General features: G+C 44.3%; 1 protein-coding gene across 18 annotated transcripts in view; it reads left to right on the top strand.

Annotated features, from left to right (window-relative positions):
* Positions 1-27,283, top strand: part of TRERF1 (transcriptional regulating factor 1) — a 211,686-nt gene that overhangs the window by 73,554 nt on the left and 110,849 nt on the right. For 13 of the 18 annotated variants that reach the window (XM_047858704.1, XM_047858711.1, XM_047858701.1 and 10 more), the window contains one exon: positions 12,024-12,106. The exons of 1 other annotated variant lie outside the window; for it this stretch is intronic. The gene's annotated coding sequence lies outside the window, so the exon portion shown is untranslated. Of the gene's footprint in view, positions 1-5,968; positions 6,078-12,023; positions 12,107-27,283 lie in introns of all 18 variants that reach the window. 4 more of the 18 variants (XM_047858707.1, XM_047858708.1, XM_047858702.1 and 1 more) reach the window with 1 other exon arrangement.

Genomic DNA, 27,283 nt, shown 5'->3' with positions numbered 1-27,283 from the left:
CTTCATCCAAGGCATTTGCATATTTGCTTATAAAGGGAGAAAACTTTTAGGTGAGACAAATGAACATTCAATTTTAGAATTCCAAGTAAGAGCAAGTGAGTATGGAAGGTTGTTAGTTTACATGGGGTCCAGGGGGTGGCTAGGTGCCCTTTCTGCCCACCCAGCGGGGGGACCCCCAAAAGGCAGGGCCAGGCTGGCAGTGGGTATCAGGCTGAGAAGCATCCCTTCAGGACAAGCAGGCCTCGCCAGCTTCCTTTATTCTTTTCCCAGCTAGGGGATGGCGGGGGTGGGGGAGGGGTGGTGGGGACAGTTTGACTGCGGAGGACTGCTGGGGTGGGGGGCATCTTTCCAGTCAGGTCTCATTTCTGCTGTGTTAACGTGCTTCGTTCTTGAATCAGGTGGCCCCGATGTGAGACAAACCCCTAGCCTACCTCTTCTGCTCCTGTCCCCATCAATTCAGTCCTGCTCATCCTTGCTCAGGGCTGCGCCTCCTCCCCTGTCCCTCTCTCATCCCCTGCTGCCTTCCCCTCTGTCCCCACTGTCATAGCCCCATCCTTCAAGACCCAGTGTAACTCAAGCTTTAGCTCTTTAAGAATCCCCTTTAGACAGCATTAAGCGCTCTTTCTTCCTATTTTTGTGGCTCTTGAATTCCAAGATCATTATTTTAATCAACTTTGGTTCTTCAATGCCTAACACAGTGTTTGTACACAGTAAGCACTTAATAAATACTCTGAGCATGACCTGAGCCGAAATCAAGAGTTGGATGCTCAACCGACTAAGCCACTCAGGCGCCCCATGCACTGATGTAGATTCTGTCACTTTGTTGGAGCTCTATTGTCTGATGAAATTGGTGGGGCACGAGGCCTTTGAATATATCCTGCCTGGCCTGAGTTGCTTTTCCCTGAGCCTCTTGGGTTTTACCTAGATCCCTAGGGACGTTAAATTCCCATATGATTGCTCATGGGTAAAAGGCACCTGCTTACATCCTAAACACTGCCCTTACATTCTGCCTCTGTGGGGAGGAGGGGAGTGAGCATAAGACAGGGCTGTACAAAAGCCCCGTGCATCTGATGATGGACAGAGGCCCTGGCTCTGTTGGTTAGGGACCCAGCATGAGATGGCTAGCACCTGCAAAGCATTTAGCTGGAGAGACTTTAATGACGGGTATTTAGAGAAGTGTAGTCAGAGTTAGGCAAGCCAGAGGATAAGAGGCACCCGAGGGCTGGCGAGAGAGGGAAACTGTTACCTCCCTTAGGCTGGGAAGAGGGAGCTCTAGAGTTGGGGAGCAGGGGCCCCCAACAATAGCTGTGATGCCGTAGGGTTACAACCACTGCCGCGCTGTGGTGCGGTGGAAGGAAGAGGGAAATAAATGCTTCCCCTTCAGCCGAATCCATCTGGAAGCCTAGGGAGCCCAGTTGATGCAGTCGGTGGGTCCAATAAGAGCAGAGAACAGTGTGTTTGTGTCAGGTTCAGAATACCCACCCCTGGCTGCCTGGGCATTCTAATGCTCAGCTGGCTCTTACATTTCTTAGGTTATTCAGCATGTGACCAGTCAGCTAGTGTCTACTTCTTCCTAGAATCATGGCTGTTCTAAAGAAGAAAGTCCCTGTCTACATCAGCAGGATGGGCATTGGGTGGTTTTGATAACAGCAAGAAAAACATAATATTCATTGATGGCAGGCCCTGAGCATCCTAAGCATTTATGTGCATCCTCATTAAATCTTTGCAATAACCCCAGCAGGCAGATACTGTTATTATCCTCGTCTCCACCATGCTACTCCTAAAGTACAGAAGGCTGGGAGAGCCAGTAGGTTGCCCAGTCGCGTAGCTAACAAGAGGCAGAATTGGGCTCTGAGCAATTCTGTCTGACTCCCGAATGCGTACTTGTGACCCCTCACTGCCTCATCGTCTCATCCCTCTGCAGTGGGGCCCTACCCACCCTGTGGTCGGTGCCACATGTGGCTGGCCTCACTGCCTGGGATGGTCTTCCTACTTCCTCTCCACTTGACCCAATTGAACCCATTGTCAGGACCCACTTCCAATCTCACTTCCTCCATGAGACCTTCTCCACCCGGTGCGGGCCCCCACGCCTCTCATTCGGCAGTCAGTGGCAGATAACTCTCCACCATTCCTTCAAGGGATTATCCGGCTGTTTTGAGTGTGTACCTCTCCTCAATCTCTAAGAAGACTCCAGTTTTCGTTGATACAGATCTTAGGTCCTGAGTCTTTTTTTTGGACCCTTCACTCACTCAACAGGTTGAATTGAAGAGACTTTAATAATGAATTTATGGGGCGCCTGGGTGGCGCAGTCGGTTAAGCGTCCGACTTCAGCCAGGTCACGATCTTGCGGTCCGTGAGTTCGAGCCCCGCGTCGGGCTCTGGGCTGATGGCTCAGAGCCTGGAGCCTGTTTCTGATTCTGTGTCTCCCTCTCTCTCTGCCCCTCCCCCGTTCATGCTCTGTCTCTCTCTGTCCCAAAAATAAATAAACGTTGAAAAAAAAAATAATGAATTTATCTGAAGAGCTATAGGGTTAAAGGAAACAACAGTGATGGTCTAGTGCCCATGGACCAATTGCAGGGGGATGGGGACGTGGGGAAGAAACAAGCCATTACCACTCCAGAGCCTGAAAGGATGTCTTCAGAGGGAGCCGTCATGGAGCCCAGGGATGGCTGTGGCCCTGGGAGAGGATCCACATGGCTAGAACTGATGGATCTGAGGATTGCTTTTCTACTTAGTTGGTAAATGCCCACTGGAAGCCAACAGGGAGGACTTTTTGAAAGCAAAGGAAATAAGCTAGAGCAGAGTCCAGTAGGAGCTTACAGTCTAGTTGAGTGTTTGAGGGAGAGAAGATGGGCACGTACCCCTACCTAAAACAGCACAACACTTCTGCAGAGTGGTATTTCTCTCTGGACAGTTGAGTGTACCATTAGTCAAGACTCAAGCCCAGTGGAGGTGGACATTTGAGGGACCAAAATTGTTGAAGGCTTCCTTCTTACAGGATAGGAGGTGGTTCCAGTCCTGGGGCCTCCATGAGTATTTCCCAAAAGGCCTCACATAGGCCATAGAGGCTTCTGGGTGGGCATTGGCCAGTTGGTGTTTGAGCAGTTTTGAAGTCTCAACGTTCTTAAAAAATGTCTCTTGAGGGTCCTGGAAGTTGGAAGGGTTGGCAAACATCCTTCACCTTCAGGGCCTCAGGAGAGGCTTAAACACTAGCCATGTTCCCCACACGCCTCAGGAATTGCCCAGAACCACTTAGGAAGATTCGATGTTTCACTGGAAGGACCTCAGCCTTCCTCCCTGTGGTGTTGCTTAATCTCATTTCTTTTTTCTCTATTCCTGTTTTTTCCACCCACTCCTGTTGGCCTAGACCCAACTAAACACTGGAAGGGTAGAGTGAATTGTGGGCAAGCAGAAGGATGAAAACTCTTTGCTTGGGCCTCTCTTTGCTACATTTTGGTGTCAAGTTTCTCCAGATTTTTCTCTCTGCTGGGTCTTGGATGTGCTAGGAGATGCCCCAGACATCCCAAATGCCCCTTCTTCTCTGAACACATCACACATCCTCCGGCCTCCAGATGTTTAAGCTCATGGTTCATGCTGCCTGGAAGACTCTCTCACCCCTCTTCACTGCCTCGTTAGACAGTAGGGAGCAGTGGGGACTGTGTGTGGAGAATTCCATAGAGTATACTCCATCTTAAGAGTTTCTAGACTCCCGATCTACAAGTTGTGGGTTTGATTGCTCCTTGGAGCAGGCCTGGCTGCTTGCCGTGGCAGACACTCAGGAAGGAAACAAGTAGGGGTGGGTGGCACAGCCTCGATAGAAACTTAGAGACAGGGACCAGAAGAGACCCTCAGGAGAGAGCGCTGATCCATGTGGCTCAAACTCAGGGAGAAGGGCGAGATGAAGCTGAGGCGGCCAGACAGGTCCCAGAAGGGGCTTGACAGCTGGGCTAAGGCACCTCTTCTGCCGCTATTCCTGGGAACTGGCGGGGCTTGGGCGTGGCTCAGGGTCAGTTGCAGTGGTAGACTCGGTCCCAGAGAGACCTCTTTCATGTTACAAAAAGGAGATTTCTCGACACGTATCACCAGACTGGCCCTGCTCTGGCACCTTTGCTTCTCAAGGCTATGTAGGTTTCAGAGATCAGATAATGCTTTAGGTCCAGGTTTTAACCTTTCATTATTCCCTTATAATGTAAACAGAACATAATAAAGATAAGCAAAGAAGAAAGGGAAGTGAAATTAATGTCACCCATAATCCTGCCGCCTAGATATCATTTACATTTAGAACTTGGGGATGGAGACTTCCCAGGTGATTTTCTGTATTTACAGAGTGGAAGCAAACTACTTAGATGGTGTTTGTAGATATATTTTGTAACCTCTTTTGTGTGTGTGTGTGTGTGCGCGCGTGTGTGTGCGCGCGCGCGCGCGCGCTCGTGTGAGAAAGAGAGAAAGAGAGGGGGAGAGATTTGTTTTGTCCCATTGAAAAAAATGCTTGCCCCAAATTAAAACGGAAAGAGTATAAAGAGAACGCCCCCTGCCCTCCCGTCACCCCTAATCCTATTCCTCAGAGGTGGTCCTCTTTAAAAGTTTCCAGTAGATCCTTGATGAGGGAAAAATGGAGAAGGGATAACGTGCATGGAACAACAACCTGGGAATACTGGTTGTTGTAAGTTGTGCAAATACCACTTGTCACATGTCAGTCTGGAGGAAGGTGAAGGGTGGGTTTGGAGAGACTGGGAAGTAGTTTGTAGTCAGTGAAGGGGCTTTCAGAAACAGATACTGTGGAGGAGCGCCTGGGGGGCTCAGTCCATTAAGCATCCGACTCTTGATTTCGCCTCAGGTCATGATCTCACAGTTCGTGGGATTGAGCCCAGCATCGGGCTGTGCCCTGAAAGCACGGAGCCTGCTTGGGATTCTTTCTCCCCACCTCTCTCTTGCCCCTCCCCACCTGCACACGCACGCTCTCTCTCAAAATAAATAAACTCAAAACAAACAAACAAAAAAGATATTGTGGAGTTAGGGAAAGGAGGAGATGGTGAATTTTTGAGGCCTGGCTTTTGTTTGGGTTTGTCACCTGGATGTTGTGAGGAGCCGGGTGAGTAGAGGTGTGGGAGACTGTGGGCAGGGGCCAGATACTATTAAATCTTACCTTCTGGACGAGGATTGAGGTAGGGCCAGCAGCAGGTATGCAAATGAGCAAGAGACCTGTCTGGAAGCAGTGACAGTAATTGGTAGATATTTATAAAAATACCCTTGCTTGACAAAACCAGAAGTTGGTAACTCTGTGTTAGTGCCCCAAACTAAAAGAGAGAGAGAGAGAGAGAGAGAGAGAGAGAGAGAGAGAGAGAGAGAGAAGTTTCAAACAAAATCTCTGAATGCTAAGAATCTGAGTTGAGACTGCAGAACTGGATGGGGAGTCCCTACATGTCAGATTTGGGTTCTGGTTTTGTCTCTGGCTATGCAGTCTTGGACGGTGCCTTAATTTGCTGAGATCTCCATTTTCCTAACTACAACAGGTCCACGGTTCTTAATCCTGGATGCACATTAAAATCACTAGGAAACTTAAAAAAGAAATACCCAATGCCGGATCCCCACTCCAGCCCAGAGGTGTCCGACGAATCTCTGGGGATGAGGCCTGGGAATGTTTTTTAATGCAAGCCAATGTTCAGAACCCCTAGGTCAGGTTTCTCCTAATTGCTCATTTTAGCCCAAAAACATTACAATTCTGCGTGTTGTATTACATAATTTCGTTCCTTTCAAATACGGTGCACAAAATGTTATAAACTTGTTACAGACCAAGAAGTTTTACTTTTGATGAAAAACTCCCCTTAATTCTTAGTTGGCCAATGATATAAGGCCAGCGTCCTCTGTCATTAGTCAGAATCCTAAACAGAATGAAACATCAAATAATTAATTTTTGCTCCGGGAGTTGAGAGCCCGGACTTTAATTTCTCATTCTCTCATTTTGAAGAAGCTACTGACTGGAGGCCTGAGTCCGCCTCCATTTAAAAGAAGACCCTGAAAAGTTCAGAGAGGAGACATTACTGGAAATATCTTCTGCTAGAAGAATCACACGTACCGTAAGTTCCAAAATAAGAGGTCCAGTTGGGGGAGTCTTTATCAGATCTAAATTCTACATGGAGTAGGGGATGTTTAAAGAGATTGGGTGCTGTTTTATCTTTACCATAGAAGTTTTTGGTTTTGTCTCTTCCTAAATGAGTCATTTTTTTTTAAAGGAACCTAACTTGGGGAGGTGGGGAAAACACGGCTGGAGGGTGCCAAGGAGGCAGTGGGTGGGCAGTGAGGCTGACGGGACTGAGCTTGCACTTGGGCCTTTCACCCGGGAGGGCAGGAACCAGGGACCTGTCTGCTGAAGGTGCATCAAGAAGAGCGACACCACCCAGTAGGGGATAAGGTCGTAGAAATCATATTGACGTGGTTTATTCATTCATCAAGCACGCTTAGCAACCGTATGGTCCGGTCTCAAGGCTCAGTCCGCAGGTGCTGAGAGAGTGTGCACAGAGGGGAGGAGATCTCCTAGTTTTCACTCTGGGGGAGATGGGACACAGATGATGGATGTTAGATGTGTCGCCGTTTGCCTCCACTTAACATGATCTGAAGTATTGGTGCCCATGCCAGCGTGAACAGTGCAAGTAACACGAAAATGTTAGTGCCAGGCAGCATTTCAGAGGGAGGAAGAAATGGCAGCCTGGTGACCCCATTGTGGAGCGGTGGAGGGGGGTGGGGCTGGTGAAACACACATTGGCCAGACATCTCCACACATCACTTCCTCTTTCTGTGCTGAGTTCTCCCAGCTGAGAAGTGATCCCACACACCTAAGTCACCCAGGCCCCTGGTTGCTGTTCAGGGGGGTGTTCACTGCTGTCCTTGATGCCTAAGGAGGTACAGGAAGGACAGAGGGTGGGGAGGAGTTGACAGACCCTGCCTTTGGAAAACCAGAGCAGCTCGTGTGATTTGGCCCACGTGCTTGGGGTGAGGAGGAGCACAAGGCAGGGTGCTCCCTGAGGCCCAGGAAGAGTTTTGTGCATTTGGAACGCTGGGGGCGGGCACGCTCCTTTTAAGCCACCCTGACCCCCGAGAGGTGCTGGTTTTCATCTTTTCTGAGTGGTGTACAACCTCCCGCAGTTGTGCCTGCGTATTTGCTAAGTTTGTCACAAACTTCCTGTTTGGGTCCGGTGTGAGGCCCGAAGCTTTGTTGTGTTTTGAAACCCGGGTGTTCACAGAGGTCCAGCGCCTTCTCTCTTAGAGGCCATGGGGTGGCCCTTTTGTTCTCCTTCCCTTTGCTGACTTTGGCCATCTTTCTTTGCAAACCTTCTCTCTGAGAAGTGCCCTGTAGCTTCTGTACTTGTTCTCATTATACAGGGTTGAGAGTTCTGAGATTTGAAGGCTGGAAGGAGGGAGGGGGGCAGTATTTATTGGGCCCCTTATATAAAGCCAGGCACTGTGCTAGATGGTTTTATACATTTGTTTTATTTAGGCTTCACATTAGCTCCTGCGGAAACAGGCTCAGAGAGGTTGAGTGACGAGCCTAAGATGGGACAGCCACTGGGTGACAAGGTCAGGACTGGATCCCAGGGCTGACTGCAGAGCTCTTTATTTCAACTGTGTCATGAGGACCATACTGTGCCTTCAGTTCCGCTGGTTTCAGGAGACTTGGATTTCTTATCGGGCCTCTTCACAGACGGCATCACCTTGACCCCTCTAGTTTTCTCCCAGACCTTTTTATTCAGGTATGGGGTGTGATTTGATGGCCTTTACTGACTTTCATCTTCCCCGCTCATCCTCCTCCTGTGGCCTCACGAACCCCAGAATTACTGTGTGGTTCCTGACTAATGACTGAAGTAGGCTAGGGCCAACTCCCAATTCCCCAGAAATGGAGTATCCTTTTTCCTACTTCTGGGCATCCAGGACTGACCATTCGTCTCATCACCACGAACCTTGTTGAGCTGGATTTCTCACATCTCAAGCTCTTCGCTTTAACAAGGAAGAAGACAGGACATCTATGTCTATGGGAGCATGTGAAGGGGTAGCTAAGGAAGGATGCCAAGACCTTGAATATGTAGGAGCAGGAAGAGGACAGGGAGCTAAATCTATCTAGCACCCTCCTTCTCACTGGGATAGCTCTTCTAGGATGCCAGACTCCAGGTGCTCCTGTGGAGGAACCAGAAGTATGCTTCCAGATACTTCAAGATGGCCTTGTGTCCCTTCCCTGACCCATCCCAGTTCTGTATTTTCTGAAAAACTCCTACAAGTATATCATCTGAGCTACATGAGAATTGTTCTGTAGATCAAGTCACGTTTGCCATTCAAGAGGCCCTGTGTTGAGCAGTGGGCAATTCCAAGCATTTTCAACACGAATACTAGTCACCCTCACGGGGTTTGCGGTGTACATGGAAGGTAAATGCAGCTCAGAGGAGCCAGAGAGCTATGAAGCTGGGGTGGTGTGGCCCAGTGGGCAGCATGAGAGGGCCAAGAGCAGGGGGTCAGAGGGGTGGAGCTGCAGGGGGAGGGGAACACCGGAGGGAGTGGAGCAGGCGGTGCATGTGGGAAACAAGATTGAAGAAGCTAATATGGGGGCGCCTGGGTGGCCCAGTCGGTTGGGTGTCTGACTCTTGATTTCGGCTCGGGTCACCATCTCAAGGTTTGTGGAATCGAACCCCACGTCGGGCTGTGCGCTGACAGTGTGGAGCCTGCTTGGGATTCTTTCACCCTCCGCCCCTCCCCGACTCGCGCAGGTGCGCGCGCTCTCTCTTGCTCTCTCTCCTCTATAAAAAAGAAAAAAAAGAAGCAGCTGATGTGCATCCTTCATGAAGGATCCCAAGGACTGGCTGTCGAGTTTGAAATTTTCCTGTTATCAGGAGCTGCCGAGGCCAACTGAACCGGACGGGTTAGGTAAAAACAGTGCTGTAGGAAGACTCCTCTGGCTGGGTGCCCTGTAAATGGGGAATGCCGGGAGGTAAGAACGCATGGATCCTGTTGAATTCTAGGAGTGAAGCTCTGAGGGCTGGGACGAGGGTGGTGACATGAATACAGAAAGGAAGACGGAGACATGGAAGATTTCAAACCCCGGCTCTGCCCCTTGCTGCCCATGTGACCTCCTCAAGCAGGTTACTGAATTTCTTAAATCTCAGTTTCATCGACTATGCATGGAAGCTAAAACCACTTCACAGGACTGTCGTGTGAGGGTTTAACTTGTGTCGCACCCAGCACGCAGCTGTGGGTGCCCGGGCAGAGTAGGAATCCTCTTGTGGTGTACGAGACTCGATGTGTGACTAAGAGGGAGGAATCGGGAGTGCAGGGTGAGGGCTCGGAGGGCTCTCCAGGGGCTGACTCTGGGAGCCTGGGACAGTCATGCAGCATTGGCAGAGGTGGATGGAGCTGTTTGGGCCTCCGGATTCGGTTTGGGGAAGACTCTTAACCCAGGCTGCCGAGGGCCTCTCCAGAACCCCACAGCCCTGAGGATTGGGTCTCTCTGAAACCAAGGCTTCTATTTCTGCCGGGCCCTCCGTGTTGCTGGCCAGCAGTAGGCTCTCTCTCTCTGACCGCTGTCACCACTGGGTGAGGCCGGTGAAGCACTGAGGGCACGAAATTTAAGGAGGCTTCCGGTTTTAGGGCCACCCCTACACCTACACAACTCCTCTCGGTGAGGCGTTTCACACCGCATCCCCTATCAAGCTCCTGTCTGCCCTTATTCATTCAGGAGACATTGGGTCTCTCTGAAACCAAGGCTTCTAGCCAAGCCTGGCTTCATTTATTCATTGACAGGTTCTAGCAGCTCAGCTTTGAGCCCTCAGGTTCCTGTCTTCACTCCCTTGTGGGTACTGACACTGGGGCTCATCCAACCTGATTTCCTTCCCCTCAGAGATGGACGCATCCCCCCTCCCGGCCAGAGAGAACCTTCTTCCTGTACGTGAATCCCCCGCATCTCCTGTCACTCCTGGGACCTCACCCCCTTAAGGAACCCGGTTCAAGCCGAACCTCAAACCTTCACCGTCTCTAGTTCTCATTCCCTTTTCTCCTCCCCTCACAGACAGATGTCTGGAAAGAATCTGCCCTCAGGTTTTGCTTCTTAATTGACACAGCCCACTCGGGCTGGTTTCTGCCTATGGGAGGTGTGCCTGGCACAGGGGAGGGACCTGGTTGGATTTGCTGCAGAGGACTCCTGCCTCCCACAGGAATTGCCCTCTGTCAGCTCACCTGTGGCCTCCATATTACCACACCCAGTGGACGCTCCACTCCTTATCTTTCTGGACTCTTCGCTACTTTTGACGTTGGACCACTTCCCCCTTTCTGCACCTCTCTTGGCTTTTTTCATTCCATAAATAAATCTCTCAACAATTATTTCTTGAGTACCTACTAGGTACCAGTATCCGGGACAAACCATAATACCATGCCCCTGCTTTCAAGGAGTTTACAGACTGGTGTGAGGGAGGAAGGTAAAAAATACAAACAAATGTCAGGTGCTGATAAATGCTACGAAGAAAAATACGACCGGGGAGGGGCATAGGATGGGCGCTGGGGTTGATAGGGGAGAGTCTCACTGAGAAAGTGACATTGTCACAGGAGCCTGAAGAAAGTAAAGGACGCCTGGGAGAAGAATGTTCCAGGCAGAGGGAAGAGCAAGTGTAAAGGCTTTGAGGGAGGGGCCTGCTTGGGGATGTTTGAGGAGGCCATCCTGGCTGGAGGAGATTGAAGAAAAGCAGGGTAGGAGAAGAAAACGTCAAGGAAGAGGCCAGGCCAGGTCATGTGGGCCTTAAAGGTCATTTCAAGGACTTTGCCTTCTATTTTGAGAGAAATGAAACACTATAGGAGTGTTTTGAGCAGAAGAGTGATTTGTTGTTGTTGTTGTTGATTCATTTTGAGAAAGAGCATGGGCATGGGCATTGGGGAGGGACAGAGAGAGGGGGGGAGAGAATCTCAAGCAGAGGCTGCACTGTCAGCACAGAACCCAGCACGGGGGTCCATCTCGTGAACCGTGAGGTCATGACCTGAGCTGAAATCAAGAGTCGGCGCTTAGGTTAAGTGCCACCCAGGCGCCCCAAGAACAGTGATTTTTAAATGATCACTGAGGCTGCCGTGGGACCATGGTGTATTAGTTTGCTAAGGCTGCCATGACAAAGTACCACAAACTGGGTGGCTAAAGTCACAGAAGTATATTTTGTCACAGTTCTGGAGGCCAGAAGTCTGAGATCAGGGTGTTAGCAGGGCCTCGTTCCCTCTGAAGATACTAGGGAAGGATCTGTTCCAGTCCCCTTTCTCACCTTCTGGTAGTTTCTGGGCTTGTGACAGCAGAACAGCAACCCTCTCACACATCGGCGTTCTCCCTGTGTGAGGGCCTGTGTCCTAATTTCCCCTTTTTGTAAGGATACCAGTCAGACTGGATGAGAGACCCACCCTACTCCAGGATGACCACCTCTTCACAGCTAATTACATCTGCAGTGACCCCATTTCTACATAAGGCCCTCATCTGAGGTACTGGGGTTAGGACTTCAACCTAGGAATTTGGGGGACACGCAATCCCACCCATGGCACAATTCAACCCACAGAATAGATGGATTATGGAAAGGCAAGGGCGGAAGTAGGGAGACCAGTTAGGAAGTTATCGCAATAGCCCAACAAGAGAAGCCGCTGGCTTGGACCAACGTGGTAGCCATGGAGGTGGTGAGAAAGTGGCGAGTCTGGAGATATTTTGAAGGATCACGTTGCCATCATTTGCTGGTGGATTGGATGCGGCGTGTGAAGGAAAGAGAGGAGTCGCCGTGACTCCTGGGTTGCAGGCCTCAGTAACTACAAGGGAGTTGGGTGTCTTTCTTTCCTAAATTCTCCTCTCCCTTGGGGACCCTCCTCAGCAGCTTTTGCAGGGTCCTCCTCCAGGGCAGGCCTATCAACTGTTGGATTCTTCAGGGCTCCATCCTGGACTGCCTCTCTGGTCTCTCCCGATCGATAGGATCTTTCTCATGTTGAGGGCAAATATCCTGAATGTGCTTTTTGGGTCCTTCCCACAGGCCCCGGCTCTGGAGGATGCTGAAGGAGGAAGACATGGAAGCAGGACGACCCTGAAAGATTAAGCCTCCCAATCCTGCAACAGGTATAGCTGCTCTGAAATGCTTTGTGATGAAGGAGTCCTAAAAGTGTTTCTTTGATATCTGCGGTGTGGAAAATGCCTTGCGAAGGGGAGGGGGGCTGCCGTGGGCCTGGACAACCCTAGATTTCTGGAAAAGGTCTCCCTGGGAAATGGTTGGCGATTATGGATTCACGCGCTGGAATTCAGCATCCCTTCGAATGGGGCTGAGGGCACCGTGCCTTGTCTCTCTTGACTTTGCAGTTGTTGTGAATAGCGGAGGAGCCAAAGGACCCTCATGGATGGTAGCTCTATCTGCGTTCAGGGGGAATTAGACATCTCTGGAGAGCTGCAGTACAGAAGGCTGCGCTGAGAACCCCCACAGGGCCTGTCAGAGGCAGATTTCTGGCCCTCCGTTCTCTTCCAAGCTCAGTTTGTCCCTCTAGAAAATGGGCGCATAGCTGTGATTCTTCTGCCAGGCCCCACGCAGACGGTGTCTGAAGGGTCAATAAATTTGTGTATAAACAGATTTTTTTTTTTTGTATGTTTAAACCCCGGCATAGCAAGAGATGGCTATTTTCCACAAATTCTCAGTGACGGCGGGGAAGGAGGGTGGCGGGTGTCTAATTTGATACGTGCAGGTTGTTTTTCTTGGCACGCGCCACACTTTTCATCTCTCTTATGTGGGACTCAAAGCTGATTGCTTCTGTTTCTCTTTTGTTGTGCTTGATTTTGATTTAATTTTTAAGCCATTGTGTCTTGGGGTTCCAGTAAGAAACAGATGGCTCACTCATGGAGTAATCTAAGAGCTTTTCCTGAAGGGGCTGTTTATAGTGGCGTAGGCAGGGTTAAGAGAACCGAGCACAGGATGTGGAAGCATCCCAGGGCTAGGGACGTCAGGAAGCTGTTACCATACCTAGTCCTGAAAGAAAGAGGGAAAGACTGGTTATTAGAACTGGAAAGAGAAGCTACATGGAAAGGTTATCTCTGGTAGAAGGGTGCAGTCAACCTTCAGCAACTCTGCTGGGGAAGAGCCAGGGGAATAAATCTCCTCACTGAACTCACTTGTCAGTTCTCCCGTCTCCTGATGATGCCTCCCGTTAGGCACACTCAGCCAGAAGCTAGAAGGCGGGGAGCCATACCGATGCTGTCCAAAGAGATCAGATCCTCTGGGGAAGCAGAGCTGAGTGGAGAAGGGTGAATGTAGAGGTGCGAAAGGGAAATATCTGACCAAGCAGGAGATACAGGTTGCTTAGATTGTATTGCAGAGGATGTCTCCATCCAAAGAGGGGTTTTGTTTGGTGGGAGTGAGCGAAACGTTGCATTATTAGGTCAGCCACGTAGATCTGTTGGACTGTGAGGGCTGGACGGAGCAACAGAAATCCTCTAATCAAACTTCACCCTTTTTTAGTTGAAAAGACCCAGGAAAGTCAAGTGACTTGCCCAAGGCCACTCATGAATTCATGAAAGTGTTTTTGGGAAGCCTGTGACATTTTTAGGAGAAAACCAACACAAAACCACTTGAAACAGTTATGAAACAGTGTAAAGCAAAATCCAGGTACCTGCAGGAGAAAGGTGTGAATTAGTGTTTGTTTTTTCCTCACGTGTCAGTTGGGATTCTTTGGGGTTGTGACTGTCATAAAACCTAACTCAAAAGTGCTCCCACAGCACAGGAAATTAACTAATCAGCTCATGTACTTGCAAAGTTAGGGATGGGGTGGGCTGTATTGTGGATGCAAACTAGCAGCTCAGCACGATGTCAACCATTATTTCTTTCCATCTCTCTGTCACTCTTCCGTGATGTCAGTTCATCCTCAGGCTGGCTTTCCTCAGGGAGGCAGAATGGCGGCAGGAGTTCCTGGGCTCATAGTTGCATCCCTCTGGTCAGGAGGAAAGAAGCATTCCTTCTGGTAAAGAAAGTCCTTAGAAGACTGAGAAAGTGTCTTTCCCAGAATTCCATCCCCAGGAAACCAACCCTGGCATTTCATTGGCCCAAATTGAGCCATGTGCTTATTCCACAGCCAATCCCAGTGCCCTCTGTTGATTGGCAGGGATGAGAGGTTTTTCTGGTTGGTCTATCCCTCTACTGGAGGAGTGTGTCAGCTTTCCCTAAAGCACCAGGACTGGCAGGAAGAGAACGAGACAGAGCCGGGGGGCGGGGAGGAGATGGGTACCAGGAAAGTGGCAGCTGACATCCACTATACTGTATCATGCATAGAAATCTATAGAAATGCCACTGATCTAGACCCGTTGTTGGAAGTAACAGTGAGACAAAACCTGTTTTTAACTAGTGAAAGTCTGCATTTTAAAATATCTTACCATAGCATAGTTTCAGACAGAATCTTCCCAAACAGTTCCCAGACAGGCTTGCAATTAGCATCTGCTTCTCACTATGTCTTAAAACATAGGACCTTCTAGTAGATTGATCGTGCCTTCTACTATTCTGTTTAATTTCTCATATGCTTATTCAACCTTTTTATAGCCAGAGTAAACGCTGAACTCAAATTCTGGGTTAGTGGAGATTAAATTACATTAATGAAGTTCCTCATTTAAACCTTATCTATAAAATGGGAGTAGAATAGCACCTACTTTATAGGTCCGTTGTAAGGATTAACTGAGATAATCCAAGTAAAATGCCCAGTGTCCCAGTGGCTGGCCCAATAAATGTTATCTTTATTTGCTTCATATATCTCCAAATATTGTCACATTTATGTGTTTATGTGTGCATTTAGTCTAGGAAATTAACTCTCTTCACTACAAATTTATTGTTTGCCACTGATTAGTTCAGTTAGAGATGAGGTAAATAAAGGTGCTAAAAAATTTAGTGTTTATGGATTTTTTTCCACTGGAATGGTTTTTATTTTAGAATTCAGTTCGGGGAAAATCTAAAAAAAAGAAAATTTTAGTAGCATACAGTTAAGTTAAACGTAGGTATAATCCCTGGAAGTGAGGGGATTTTTATTTTGCAGTAACTTATTAATATATTCTTAGTTGAAAAGTTTTATAAGTAGTTGAAGGCCTGGAGCACCTGGGTGGCTCAGTTGGTTGAGTGACTCTTGATTTCGGCTCAGGTGTTGATCTCATGGTTCTTGAGATTGGGCCCCATATTGGGCTCTGTGCTAACAGCATGGAACCTGCTTGGGATTCACTCTCTCCCTCTCTCTATGCCTCTCCCCTGCTCTCACTCTCTCTGTCTCTCAAAATAAATAAATAAACAGCTAAAACACATAGTTGAAGGCCTGTCATAATCTATCCCAACTGATTTTCTTGCCTTCGTTCTCAGTTTGGAGGCTCTGGAAGGGGCAAGTGACCCTCTTCAGCTTTGGCTTCCCAAACCAACCACACCATTTGGGGTTTTCTGAGTGGATGGATTTTAGGATCACCTGAATCAAGTGAGATGCTGTAGAAGCAAGAATCTGGTCTTGGGCATTTATTTCAGTTGAAGTCTAGCTGACACAATGCTGTGAATTGTTCTCTAAGCTTTTAGTGCCATAAAGCTGACCTCTCAGAATCTCAGCAGAGCCACCTGTCTTGGTTCGGGGATTCCCAGATTAGCGGTGGGAGAGCACAGGTTGATCCTGTGCTCCCTCGAGTATCCTCAAGCTTTATCACCTATGTTTCAAAACCAGGAAGAGATAACCTGATAATGCGGGGTGAATAGGGTACAGTGAGGGGTCTGCAGATAGAAGAAAAATTTCCAGAACAACCAGGAACTTATAGACCTGAGAAAAATTCATACTCTCGCCCTTGCATATTGACTAAGATCAGTCTTAAATTTTCTGTAGGTCGTTTGCTGACCCTGGAGCTGGTCACCATTGTGATAACTGGATGGGAACCAGCAATAATTAGATGATTGACCCTAAATTACTTGGTCCAGACAAGTCGTTCTCATATGTAGATGACTTGGATGAAGAACTATCAAAAAAATTGGAAGGGATTGGCCTAGAGCTACCAGCTTCTTCTCTTGCTTTGCCTTCCTTAGTGGAGGGATGTTTTAAAAAAACCTAACATCTGTTAGCATAGAATTTCATAAAAGAGTTTCATTTAAGAAAAGGAGTATTTTTTCCTGACATTGCCTGTAAAAACTACCTCACGCAGTTGGATCCTTCATTGCAATCTGTGGGTAACAAGCATTGGGGAGATGGAGAGTTATTTACTTCATGTGCAAGTATAGGGGGGCAAATCCTACTTTTTAAAGACTCTCTTAGAGCCTAGGAATTCTCTTAAGCCATCTCTTTATTTGACTTAAAGGAGCCGGAGAAATTTACTTGAACGCAAGGCTTGATGAGTCCAATTCATTTTATAAAGAAGGAACTGTTTACTCTCGTCATTAACTTAGAATTGTTAGTTTGATTTTCTGCCGGTAGAAAGAAAGTCTTGCGAGACCTACATAGTTCAGATTAAAAGGTATGTCAACAGTTTTTCTTTTTCCACAGTTTCACCCTAAAAACGATAAATCTGTTCAGTTGGACTTGGCCGTCAGTTGTGTGGTATGTGCCTCTATGTGTGGGAAAGCGCGCACACACACACACACACACACACACACAGAGAGAGAGAGAGAGAGAGAGAGAGAGAGAGAGAGAGAGAGAATTTAAAGCTCCAGAAAGGAAAGGGTGCTTGTGAGAAATCAGTCACTGCTGTTAGGGCTTGTAGTAACTGTTGCATCTTGAAGCTGCCAAAACAGTATGAGTTAAGATGTCTTTTGGAGTCCTTAAAAAAAAACCCAACATATACCCAGCCACCCCTGGCATCCCAAACAGTCATAAAACATTCCTCATTCTGCTTCACTTCACATGCCTGCTTGGCTTTGCCACAAGCATGTTTTGCCTTCCAGCCAGGGATTAAGCTTCTGTGTGAGGCCATGACTGGTGTGAAAGCAATTTCTCTGTCATTGTGGAGGGGGGAGAAAAAAACCGCTTGCACGCTTGTGCAAAATCCTGAGTGGAATTATGGAATCCTAGCTCCGAAGAGGGTTTTGAGGTCCGTGCCTTCCTGCCGGGCTATTCCAACACTCATCACCTTGACTGACAAAAGGTGACCTAATCCCAACGCTTCGTTGACCTCTAACACTTCATGGATCCCCTGTGAACAAGGACACGAACTGAGATGTGTCTTTCTCAAGAAAAAGCAGACCATTGGCCAACATACCACATATGCAGTTACTGCCCTGTTCACGTCCTTGTTCTTGGGCACGGTGTCACTGTTTGAGTCCTGGTTGCATTCTCACAGATGCTCATACAGCACAGTCCTCGCCTGTTCTAGGAGACCCTCCATCTTCATTCAGACTCCCTACTACTTGTTTCTCCTCAGGTGTATCTCTCCCCACAGCAGGCTATTCAGTGTGCCTAGTTATGGCTCCGTGTTCTTTTGGACAGACATTACCACAGCCCCCTTGCTTTGGTCAACTTGGGCTGCCATAACAAAATACCACAGACTGGGTGGCTTAAAATAGAAATTTATTTCTCACAGTTCTGAAAGGGAAGTCTAAAGATCAAGGTGTTGGCAAGGCAGGTTTCATTCTGAGAGCTCTTAGGATAGTTTGTAGGCGGCCGCCATCTTGATGTGTGCTCATTTGACATCTTCTTTGTGTCCTTGCAAAAAAAGGAAGCTCTGGTGTCTCTTCTTCTTATAAGGACACTAATCCCATCATGGGGCTCCAGCCTTGTGAGTCTTCTTAATCTAGTTGGTTCCCAAAGGCCCCATCTCCTAATACTATCAGATTGGGGGCTAGGGTTTCAACATATGAATTTGGGGTGGGGGGTGGGGGGTGGGACACAGACTTTCAGTCCCTAACAATTCTGAATCTTTATTTGTGGTTCCCGTGAAGTGTTTGGAGGGTCGTTGATCCAGGAGCCCTGCAGTCAGTAGAGAAAGCCTTAGAATTACAAACTTTTGTTGCTCTGTAAGAAGTACAGTGTCCTACTGGTGGCTTACTGGACTACAAAATAGGAAGACCTTTACCACACACTTCAAGGTGACCTGTGGCAGACTGATGATCTCCTTTTCTTTTCAGATCTTAGGTTTCCTAGGTCCAGATGTCAGTGTTAAAAGGTGTGGATGCCAAACTTGCTCAGCCTCAATGAATTGTGGATGGTTCCATGTTCAATATTCCCTGACCACCATCTATAGCCTCCCTTATGGGCCTCTAAAAGGGAGGCTGTTAGAACAAAAACCTGGGAACATGGCTTATTTCTTAGCACTTTATCCTCTTGGGCATTCACTCCCTTTCATGGGGGAAAGGAAGGCAGTAAATTATAATGCAACTGTTCCTTATTCCTTTAGAGATCAATATCTTACAGTGTCATTTTAAATGTATAAAAATATAAATATGGTAATGTCCCCATGGGCACACACACACACACACACACACACACACACATACCTGGGCCAGGTAGAAGATTTTAAAATACAAAAAGGCCTTTGAAAATTATTTTAAACTTTCAAGGAACAGATAATTTCTGTGTTATATAAACTGTTCCAGGATTTAGAAAAAAGATGGAATACTTCCAGATTCTTTTTTCAAGCAAACATGACCCTGATAACAAATCTGGCAAGCCCCCAAAGGGAGGCTCTCTACCAGTCTCTCGTAGGAATGTAAAAATTTTAGATGAAATTCTAGTGAGTAGATTTCGACAATAGAGTATATGAATGTTCCACTATACCCAAGAAGGTTATGGAATGCAGGAATGGCTTCATATATATATATTTTTCATTTGCTTCACATAAATTATTTAAGTAAAAATATGCAATGATCTCATTAATTCCAGAAGTACATTCAGTCAGTTCAACTTCTAATTTTTACAAACCACTTAGAAACGAGTATATAAAATGACCATTCCTTCGTATAATAAGGAAGATTGAGTTCATACAGCCTACTGTCATTATACTTATCGGGGCCACAATAAAAGCATTATTGGATATGGCTGAGATCAAAACAAAAAGCCAGTGCAGAAAGTTATGAAAGTGGTAACGTTAACTTTAGAGAATAAATATTGTAAAGAAAAGGATAAAATTATCATTACAGATTGCTTAGTTGTAGATCAAGGAGGCTTAAAGAGATTAAGTTAAAACCCTACTTCTAGGTGGTGAGATTACAATTAAGGATTTAGATATTTCTGAAATTAGTTCATGAGTCTGATGCCATTCCTCTCAAAGTCCCATCAGGATTTTTAAAATTTCACAAGATGGTTATCAGTCTATATGGAAAAATATGTAGATGAGAACCTCATGGGTAATCTTGGAAATGGCTCGAGGAGAAGGGAGTTAGATCTATTGGATATTACAATATATAGCAATACTAGATATTAAAGTGTACCTTTGTAATTAAAACACCATGGTATTGATATAAAAAGAGGAAGTAGGTGAGTGAACTAGGATAGTTCAAAAGCAGACCCTCACATAAATAATTCGATAAATCATAAAGAAGTCATCACAGATCAGGGGGGAAGGAAGAATTATTCAATAAATAATTGTGATGCATAGTTAGCAATTTGGAGAAAATCATTCTAACTTCACCACAATGAATTACATATTGATTAAACAATTAAGTGCAAAATGTAGAGGCATAGGGAAATCTATAGAATTGAATATTGCTTAGAAACAAAAGAAAAACACTCAAAAATGAAAAGAACAGTCCATCAAACTACAGAAAAAAAATCAAAGATTTCTTCATGTAAAAAACCAGTGGGGTAATAATAGGGAAAGATTTGCATTCATATGACAGAATTTGTATCTTTATTTTGTGACGTGCTCAAACAAATAAAAAAAACTAATAAAAAAAAAACCTAAAACCTTGCTTGATCACTTGAATAGATAACTACATATAGCACCATACACATATATGGAAAATGTTCAATTTTGTAATAAGAGATATGTAGATTGAAACAGCAGCAAAATACTATTTTAACATATTATTTGAGGAATACATTAAAAAATTAATGTTTATTTATTTTGAGAGAGAGAGAGAGAGAGAGAGAGAGAGAGAGAGAGAGAGACAGCGTGAGCAGGGGAGGGACAGAGAGAGAGGGAGACACAGAATTCATGAACCACTCAGATCATGACCTGAGCCAAAGCCAGATGCTCCACCAACTAAGCCAGCCAGGCACCCCTCCAAAGAATGCATTTTTAATGGTAATCCCCAGTTCTGGAGGTATTGCGATATTCAGTGCGTTAAAGAGTCATATTATTTATTCATACATTTTGATCCACTTCTGTGGACCATCTTCCACAGTAATACCACTTCTGTGGACCATCTTCCCACATTCCCTCCATGAGGGAAATAATACACAACATTTAATAACCTATTTAAACAAAGATGCTCCCTGAAGCATTATTTACAAAGTAGCCACTTGCGCGCACGCACGTGCTCACACACACACATACACACAATGTCCAACTGTTGAATGACTGTCAAATAAGATAGTTCCTCTATCAGCGTAATACTCTAGTATAATTAACAATTATTTTGAAGATATGTAGCAATGTGACATGATATTTACAATATAATTTTATGTATAGAAATTGCCAATAAATTGTGGTGTAGTTTCACTATGGAATACAACTATATAACTATGCAATTAAGTTGAATGAACCATAGCTGTGTGCGACAACAGGGAAGGATCTCAGGAACATAGCTGTTAAGTAGAAAAGCAAGTTGCAGTGTGATCCCAATTACATAAAGTTCAGATACATACAGAACTAATGATACAGTGTTTAGACATCCACATGCATGGGGTGCCTGGGAGGCTCAGTCGGTTAAGCATCCGACTTCAGCTCGGGTCATGATCTGGTGGTTCATGAATTGGAGCCCGGTGTCAGGCTCTGTGCAGCTCAGACCGTGGAGCCTACTTCAGATTCTGTGTCTCCCTGTCTCTCTTTGCCCTTCCCTAGCTTGTGCTCTCTCTCTCTCAGAAATAATAAATGAATAAACTTAAAAAAAAAAGTTTAGATGTCCACATGCATGTGCAAACCCTATAAGAACAAGCGATCATAGACAAAAATTCAGGCTAGTCGTGGGAGGAGGGAAGAGAATGAGGGAGGAGCCCCTGGGGGCTACCTAGGGGATGGTAAAGTCTCTTTCTCAAGCTGAACTATGGACACGTGTGTATGTGTGTATATATATATATATACATATATATATATATATATACACACACACATTTGTGTGTACATACATATGTATATATGCATAAGTGTGTGTATATACACACGTATATACACACATACGTATACACACACACATATATATATACATTATTGCTCTTTTTTATACCTTAACATAAGCAACAAATATTTTTAATGTCAAATACATTAAGTGTGTTAATTTCACAAAGGAGTATCAAAACCCATATTCACTGATTACAATTATGTACAAAATATGTGTCCCTAAAAAAAGATGGTAAGAAAGTATATAGGTAACAGTGACTGTGTTAGAGGAGTGACATTATGGGTGGCTTATTCTTTCTTTTTTTCTCATTTCAAATTTTTCTCTCATTTCAAATAAAACAGGCATGCCTTGTTTTATTGTGCTTTGCAGAGTTTTGTGGCAACCCTGTGTTGAGCAAGTCTATCGGTGTCATTTTTCCAACAGCATCTGCTTAGTTTGTGTCTCTGTGTCACATTTTGGTAATTCTCACAATATTTCAGACATTTTCATGACTGTTTGCTTATATTTGTGATGGCGACCTGTGATCGGTGTTCTTTGATATTACTATTGGAGCCTGAAGATGGGACTGAATTGCTGCAATCTCATGATCAAGCTTTAATAGATGAGGAGTTGCTTCCTGTGGATGAGCAAAGAAAGTGGTTTCTTGAGATGGAATCTACACCTGGTGAAGATGCTGTGAAGATTGTTGAAATGACAACGAAGGATTTAGAATATTACATAAAGTTTGTCGATAAAGCAGTGGCAGGGTGTGAGAGGACTGACTCCAGTTTTGAAAGAAGTTCTGTTGTGGGTAAAATGCTATCAAACAGTATCACATGCTACAGAGAAATTATTTGTGAAAGGAAGAGTTAGATGATGTAGCAAACATCATTGTTGTCTTATTTTGAGAAACTGCCATAGCCACCCTGATCAGTCAGCAGCCATCAAGTGGAGTCAGGTCCCTCCACCAGCAGAAACATTATGATTTCACTGAAAGCTCAGATGATGGTTTGCATTTTTTAGCAATCAAATATTTTAAATTAAGTTGTTTTTTTAGACATAATGCTATTGAACATTTAATGGACTATAATACAGTATAAACATAAATTTTATATGCACTGAGAAACCAAAAATTCACTTGAAAGGCTTTACTGCTATATTCACTTTATATCAGTGGTCTGGAACTGAACCCACAGTATCTCTGAGGTATGCCTGTCTGTGCATATGTTACATTTTTTTAAACAAAGGAAAATTGAAGAATACTTCTGCAATTATAGGATGACTTAGCTTCCAGTGGAGGGATTGCCGTTGTCCAGAGAGTAATAGACCTCACCAATGATGCAGAAGGGGAGGTGGATTTAAAATGTAAAAGGAAAATGGAAAAATATGCCCACGAATAGTCACTGAGCATCTTTCTTGTGTCAGAAAGCCTTGACCTAACCTGTGTTCTGAAAACATCTTTTGTATACTGAGTTTATTGAATTGCTGCAAGGGATGAATTAAAAAGGCTGGCATTTCTTTGGGTTCCTTTAAAAACATTTTTTTAGCTTATTATTTTGTCTGGTTATAAAAATAATACAGTGATTTGAAATATTCTTACAAAAATGTAATGGAACCAGTAGCTGAGCGGACACTAGAACTAATACTAGTGAAAGAAAATACAGGGGATAGAGGAACATGTTAGAAGACACCATGAGGATGCATTCAGGAAGTTCTTGGAACATATGACCCATACGCTGCTCATAAATAAAATGGCATGGAAAAGGAGGGGTAGCACTATGGAATAAATTTTAAAAGACTCAAGGGACATATCAGCCAAATTCCAGTGTAAATCTTGTTTGGATCCTGATTTAAACAACCCAACTGTGAAAAGGCATTTATGAGACCCATTAGGAAAATTGGGACACTAATTGGATATTTGATATTGAGAAATTATTGTTAATTTTTAGGTGTGATATTATTATTTATGGTTATATTTTAAAAATACATACTATAGTGTTTGTGAGCAAATGAAGTATCAAATACTTTAAAACAGTCCAGTGGAGAGTTTGAGGATATTAAATATAAAAGGTCCAGATGTTTTGGGGGTATTTATGGATCAATGATATATCCAGGGTTTATGTTAAAATAATCCAGGGACAGGGGCCCTAGTGGGATATAGATGAAGCAAGGTCAGCCATGTATGATAATTGAGGCCCAGCAGTGGGTACATATATTCTTGCTACATTTGTATATATGCTTAGAATTTTTCATAATAAAACATAAACAAGGGTAATACATGCTCACAGCTGAAAATGTAAAAAATATAGAAAAATATAAAGAAGAAAATGAAAGTCACCCATAATCCCACCCCTTGGAGATAACTACTATAACATTTTTATAAGAAAGAATCCTTCTATGCTCTCCTTATGCATTTACAATATATGTTCTTATACACCCACACTTTTAAACAAGAAATTATGCTATCTATATTGTTTTGTATTCTGCTTTTTTATATTGTGGGCACTATTGTGCTTTAGTGCCTTTAGATCTTCAACATAATTTAACATTATGGCTGTGTATTATTCTAATATGTGATAACACATACAACATGCCATAATTTATTGATCTAAGCAGTCCTTTGCAAATGGGTATGTAAATTGTTTCATTTTTCCCCCCCTATTCAGTCATTTCTTCTGGATACTTACTTCTTCTGTCAAGTATCTAGAAAGTCAAAGTGTTTTTAAGGCTTTTTTTCTCTCTTGTGACAAACTGCTTGCTGGAAGTGAGATACTGTTTTGAACTTCCTTCTGTAACATACGTGATTACCCATTTCATCATCATCTCAGCAACATTTGGTGCTATAGTGACAATATTTTAGATGTTCATCAGTCTGATAGAGGGATAATGAATATCTTATTTTAATTTGTGTTTTTAAAATTACTAGTGAGATGAAAATCTTTTTGTAAGTGTATGTCAGTATTTATTTTATGCCTATGTGTTCATATCTTTGCCCCAATTCTTATATTTATCCCCCCACTTACTGATTCATAAAGGTTCTTTACGTAGTAAAGGATACTAATATTCCATGTATAAGTTGCCATTTTTCTCCCCAGTTTGTTGTCATTTAACTTTAGGTCATTTTTTTTTTTAAGTAGGCTCCATGCCCCACGTGGGGCTTGATCTCATGACCCTGAGACCAAGAGTTGGATGCTCTATCAACTGAACCAGCCAGGCACCCCAACCTTACATCATTTTTGAACAGTCATTTGTCTGGAATTATTTTAGTAGATTTTTTAAAGTTGTAAGTCTGTATTTTTTTTCCTTTTGGCCTTTCCAATTTTCTACATTTTTATTTTTGTAATCTTATTTAATATTTTATACTTATACTTAACTTTACTGTAGCATTATCCTTCAAGGTTTGCTTTTTTATTTTAATACATTTATTGGTTATTAAAGAAGATGCTTATGGTAGAAAGAATACATTTTTAAAAAATTTACCTAGAATTTGTCTGTCATACAATGCATCAGATAAAATTTGGTAATTTATCTTTCTATGTGCATATATTAGTTAAAGTAACACTAGCTGACGGACAGTTAAAACCCCAAATTGTAATTTAACACAGTAGAGGTTTATTTCTTAGTCCAACATAGGTGTTTCTGATTAGTGGTCAGCCCTCCAGTGAGTAGATTCAGTGGCCCAGGGTCCTTCATCATATTATTCTTCCATTCCCTAGGGCTTTGGGCTCCTCTGCATTTAGTTGGCAGTTGGAGGAAGAGAGCATGGAGAAAGCATGTCACTTCCCAACCACCTCAGTTTGAAAGTGCTTCATGTCATTTCTGCCTATATTCCATTGGTGGGAATAGTCAGATGGATATACCTAGGTAGAAGGGATGCTGGGAAATGTAGTCCCTGGCTGGGTACCAGCTTTCCAGTGAAAACCCTACACTCTGGAAAGAGCATGAATATTTGTTGGACGTTTAGCTGAACCTGTCACCATTTGTTATATTTATAACGTATGGTGACAGGGGCGCCTGGGTGGCTCAATCAGTTGAGCGTCGGACTTCAGCTCAGGTCATGATCTCATGGTTCATGAGTTTGAGCCCCACGTCGGGCTCTGTGCTGACAGTTCAGAGCCTGGAGCCTGCTTCCGATTCTGTGTCTCCCTCTTTCTCTGCTCCTCCCTGCTCACTCTCTGTCTGTCTGTCTCTCTCAAAGATAAATAAACACTAAAAAAATTATAATGTATGTGATATATATTTTCTTTACAAAATGGAATCATCCTATTAAGAGTTTTTAATTTTAGCGCCATTTTGTGAGCATTTGTGTCTTTAAATCTCTTTCAAAAATAAGAGTTTTGATGTCTACATATTATTCCCTGTTTTGATGTATCATAATTGATTGAACACTTTTCTATTATGGTACAGTTAGGCTTTCCTAGATTTTTATTATTCTGAATAGTGCTGCTATTATAAATGTCTTTGTGCATAAATCTTTGAGTATTCCTCTGATTATTTCCTCAGGGAAAATTCTTGGGAGTGAACTTGCTCAGTGTTAAGGCTGGCAATGCATATTACCAGATGGCCCTTCAGAAATGTGGACATATTTATACTCTTATCAGTAGTGTCTGAGGATTCTTATTTCAGAGCACTCTTGACTATCCATGGGCATTATAGTTGTTTCAGTTTTTGCCAATTTGGTTGTTGAAAACAGTACTGCACTGTTTTAATTTGCAAGCATTCCTTACAGTGGGTTTGAACATTTTTTTTCATGAGGCCGTCAGTAATCTGTGTGTGTGTGTGTGTTTGTGTGTGTGTGTGTGTGTGTGTGTGTGTGTGTGTGTGTGTGAATTACCTCTTTGAATCCTTTTTCGTTTTTATTTTGAAGTGTTCCATCTTCTTTTCAATCATTTATAAGAGATTTGTATGCAGCATGTATTAACTTGTCATGTTATAAATATTTTTATCTGGCTTCTCCTTCCCTTGATTTTTCTTTGTGACCTAATTTTTTAAGATTAAACTCTACAGTTGGAGCCCTGATGTGTAATATCGTATGCATTGAATCTGCCCGGTTAGCGGTACTTCTGAGATTAACAACATTTTAAAAAGCAAAGCAGATTCTTTTCTCTGACCCATCATATGGTTTGAATGTTCTCAATGTGAAATTTTAGTTGTCTTGAAGTGAGGGGGTTTAAAGTAGTCATCAATAAAAAAATGGACTCGGGGCGCCTGGGTGGCTCAGTTGTTTGAGTGTCCGACTTCGGCTCAGGTCATGATCTCGTGGTTCGTGAGTTCGGGCCCCACGTCAGGCTCTGTGCTGACAGCTCGGAGCCTGGAGCCTGCTTCAGATTCTGTGTCTCCTTCTCTCTCTGCCCCTTCCCTGCTCATGCTCTCTCTCTGTCTCTCAAAGATGTATAAATGTTTAAAAAAAATTTTTTTTAATAATAAATTAAAAAAATGGACTCAAGAAGAATTTGGAGCACTGGTTTCTTACCTGTGGAGATAGTGAGATCGCCTTCTTTATCTTCCTGGGATAGTTAGGAACAGCAGGGAGACAGGCTGATAGATGGTATCTGAAGACTCCATGGTTTAGCTAAGTGAGGAGTAGTGGGGGTCTCAGAGGCCCTCTGGCTGTTTTTCACATTAGATCTTATTTAAAACCCACGTGGTAGAGTGGCAGGGAGCCAAATTAGGGGTCCGGGAGCTGAGATGTCATCTCAGCTCTACCATTGACTGTGACCCTGAGCAAGTCACTTGTCCACTTGAGCCCTTAGTTTACCCATCAGCAGAACTTGAGAGGTTGTTGTAGGCGATGTTGCGGGTACGTGAACCGCTGGGTTGTGCAGTGGAGTTCTCCACGGTGCCTCCTTTATGTTCACTACCGTTTCTGACCTGCGTCAGGTGGGTCTGCGGGGAGTGGGAAGAAGGTGAGTCCCTTTGGCCTCCTGAGTGATTTATGAAAGAAATCAATCCAGTATATATCTGTTCCAGATATAATGTGATCTAAATGTGATGTTCACCTAATAAGATTAGATGAATCTAATATGGTTTTCCTCTAAAACACAAATACTGCACCACTT

Source organism: Prionailurus viverrinus, chromosome B2 (genome assembly GCF_022837055.1).
Source record: "Prionailurus viverrinus isolate Anna chromosome B2, UM_Priviv_1.0, whole genome shotgun sequence".
Classification (NCBI taxonomy): domain Eukaryota; kingdom Metazoa; phylum Chordata; class Mammalia; order Carnivora; family Felidae; genus Prionailurus; species Prionailurus viverrinus.
This window is presented reverse-complemented; position numbering and strand designations above follow the sequence as displayed.